The sequence below is a fragment of the Monodon monoceros genome, unplaced genomic scaffold (genome assembly GCF_005190385.1).
Source record: "Monodon monoceros isolate NGI ecotype Baffin Bay Population unplaced genomic scaffold, NGI_Narwhal_1 Super_Scaffold_6, whole genome shotgun sequence".
NCBI classification, from domain to species: Eukaryota; Metazoa; Chordata; class Mammalia; order Artiodactyla; family Monodontidae; genus Monodon; species Monodon monoceros.
The window spans coordinates 14,676,553-14,680,241 of NW_021703783.1; the positions used below are offsets into that span (position 1 = coordinate 14,676,553).

The 3,689-nt window shown below is 43.3% G+C and overlaps 1 pseudogene; it reads left to right on the forward strand.

Annotated features, from left to right (window-relative positions):
• The first annotated feature begins 247 nt into the window (after nucleotides 1-247).
• Nucleotides 248-3,689, forward strand: part of LOC114885456 — a 56,900-nt pseudogene continuing 53,458 nt past the window's right edge.

A 3,689-nucleotide genomic window follows, 5' to 3' on the forward strand; every position in this document is an offset into this window, starting at 1 on the left:
TTTTGGTCCAGATGACCAAAGCCTCTATGTGTAATAGAAAAATAATAAATAGATTTCTTTTGAAATGGAAAAAAATTTTTTTTAAAAAAGACCAGCACCTGGGGCAGGAGGAGCTGCAGGTGCAGTGCATGGGGGTTGAGGCAGGGGGGAGGGGAGCTGGGGCCCCTAGGGCCGCAGTGGCAGCAGTTGGGGACCGCCCCCAGCTCAGGAAGGGGGCCAGGAGACCCTTCCCTTGCCAGTGGCAGTCATGAACTCCAAGGTGGGGAACCTGCCCCCATCCTCCATCATCCATTTGGTGTACAGGAGGTGATGACGCTGACAGCTGACCCACCTGACGGCATCAAGGTCTTTTCCAACGAGGAGGACCTCGCAGACCTGCAAGTCACCATCGAGAACCCCAAGGGGACCCCGGCGCTGGAGGCCTATTCCATATGAAACTCCTGTTGGGGAAGGACCATCCTGCCTCCCCACCCAAGGGTACTCGTTGACCAAGATCTTCCATCCGAAGGTGGACGCCAACGGTGAGACCTGCGTCAACATGCTCAAGAGGAACTGGACACCAGCTGGGCATCTGGCATGTGCTGCTGACCATTGAGGGCCTGCCAATCCACCCTGACCCGGAGTCCACCCTCGGCGAGGAGGCTGGCCTCCTGCTCTTGGAAAATTAGGAGAAGTAGTATGGCTCACAGAGATCCCTCGGGGCACAGGCTGGCTGAGGCCTCCACTGCCGACCCCATGGCCCCTGGGGGCCTGGGAGGGGGCAAGGGTCCCATAACCAAGAAGCACACGCCTCCCCCCTCTCTGTCCCACCCGCCCCCCCACCCCGCACCCGCCCCCCCTACCCCGCACCCGCCCCCCCTGGCCCCAACTCTGTCTCTAAGTTATTTAAATTATGGCTGGGTGGGGGAGGGCATGGGGGCACTGGGACCTGGATTTGTTTTTCTAAATACAGTTGGAAAAGCAAAAACAAATAAACAAACAAACAAAAAAACTACAGAAATCTGTAAAACATTACCACGAGACATTAAAGAAGACCAAATTAAATGGAGAGACATACCATGTCAATGAGTATAAAGATTTGCTAATATAACGATGTCAATTTTCTTCAAACAATTCTATAGATTCAGGGCTATCGGAGTAAAACCCCAATCAGTTTTTAAATTTGGTTTATGTGTGTATTTATCATATTAAGTGTATGTTGATGTTTATGTGTGTGTTTGTTTTGTTGTTGTTGTTATGGAATTCGCAAGCTGATTCTAGAAAATATATTAAAATGCAGTGGCCTAGCCTGATTCCAAAATGGAAATCAATGGAAAGGCAATGGACTAAGAATAGTGAGTGTAGTCTTGAAGAAGTTCATGGTGCGAGAACTTACTCTACAAGACATTGATAATTTCCCTGATGTGACAGTAATTGAGACAATATCTCATTAATGAAAGGATAGACAAATAAAATAATGGGATAAAATCAAGACTGTGCATATATAGATTCCTGAATGACTAAGATGACACTTCCGAACCTTAGGCAAAGCATAACTTTACAATAAATGTTGTTGAGAATATTGGCTATCCCAATAGGGGGTTGCTGGGCGTGGGGGCAGGTGAAAATGGACCTTGAACTCAATTACATACGATTCAGAAAAAACAGCTCCAGATGGATCGCAAGCTTAAATGTGAAATACAGAACCCTGAAGCTTCTAGAAGATAGGAGAATATTTTCATGACCTACAGTAGGAAAAGACTTTATAAACAAGACACCAAAAGCGTAAAGGAAAGATTTATAAATTTTACTGTATTAAGTTCATCAAGACACCAATAAGAAAGTACAAAGTAAGCCACAGAGTGAGGGACAATATTTTGAATCACCTAAACAATCCTGCGATCAACAACAACAACAGTAATAAAGTCTGGCAACCAAAAAGGAAAATGGCAAGAGATTTGAACAGCAACTTCACAGAATATGAGAGCCAATAGCCAATGAATATATGAACATGTGAAAGGAACTCAACTCAGGGGAAACGTAAACTAACACTAAGTGAGATAACACTACTGTGATAAGAAATATATATTTGGTCTCTGCCCTCAGTTCCTGACACAGAGTTCCTAAAACCCTTGTAATTTCCTGAATAATAGGAATAACAGGAGCATTTTTTGTTATAATATTTGGACTAAGTCCCTGGTTCCTGACACAAGAGTTTCTAAGACCCTTGGAATCTCCAGAGTGATAGGAACATTTTATCACACACTAATGAAAAGACTGTCACTGGGGTCCCTGGATAGCTTCATGATGGGAGCTAGTCCCCAGAAAGACCAAGGCATGATTAGAAACTTAGAAATTTCAGTCCCACCTCCGCTGACCTCCAGGGAGGGGAGAGAGACTGGAGTTTGAATTAATCACCAATGGCCAGTAATTTAATCAGTGATGCCTATGTAATAAACTTCCATTAAAAACCCTAAACAGAAGGGTTCAGAGAGCTTCCAGGTTGGTGGACAAATGATGGTGCTGGGAAGGTGGCACACCCAGAGAGGACATGGAAGGTCCATACCCCTTTCCCACACCTTGCCCTACATACCTCTTCATCTGGCTCTTCATTGTATCCTTTATAACATCCTTTATAATGAACTGGTAATAGTAAATAAAGTGTTTGCCTAGGCTCTGTGAGCCACTATAGCAAATTACCAAACCTGATCAGGGGGGTTGTTGGAACCCCCAATTTTTAGCCAAGTAAGACGAAGTATGGATAACCTGGGACCTTCTACTTGCAATTAGCATCCGAAGTGGGGGCAGTGTTGTGGGACTGAGCCCTTAAGCTGTAGGGCCTGTACTAAATCCAGGTAGTAGTGTCAGAATTGAATTAAATTGTATAACATCCAGTGGGTGTCCACAGAGAATTAGAGAATTTCTTGGTTTGGAAAAGCCACACATTTGGTGTTAGAGGAGTTGTGAGTAGAGAAAATTTTCCTTTAACTAGAAAACCTATCAAAACAGCTAAAATTCAAAAGACTGATGATACTAATCATTGAGGCAAGTAGAGAGCAGCCGGAACCCTCATTCACTGCTGCTTGACAAGTGTATTAGTACAGCCCCCTTAGAAAAGGGATTGGCAGTAGCAGCAGAGCTGACTACAAGCACACCCTAGGACCCAGCATTTCCACTCCTAGGAAGAGAGAAAAGAGAAATGTGTGTACATGTGCACCAATAGACAGTAGAATAGTGTTCTTAACAGTACTATTTTCGGGGGGCTCAAACTGGAAATACCCAAATGCACACTAAGAGTAAAATATATAAATAAATTTTAGATATATACAATCGAAGACTATAAAAGAGTGGAAATGAACCAACTACAGCTACAATCAGATCCTGGGTAAATTTCACAAATATCTTGAGCAGAAAAAAGCCGGTCATGAAAGCAGTTATACTGTAGGATTCCATTTACTATAAAATTCAAAACAGAGCTACAGAGTTTGGGGATACACTGGAACTGTAAAGCAGGCAAGGAAGTGATTACCATAATTGCCAGGAGGAGATGAAGGGGACGTGAGAGAGGCTTTGGAAGCGTCGGCAAGATTGTTTCTTGATCTGAGTGGTGTTTACATGAGGGTTTGCTTTGTGATAAATCATTAGGGCACACATTTTTGTTTCATATATATATATATATATATATATATTTTTTTTTTTTTTTTTTTTTT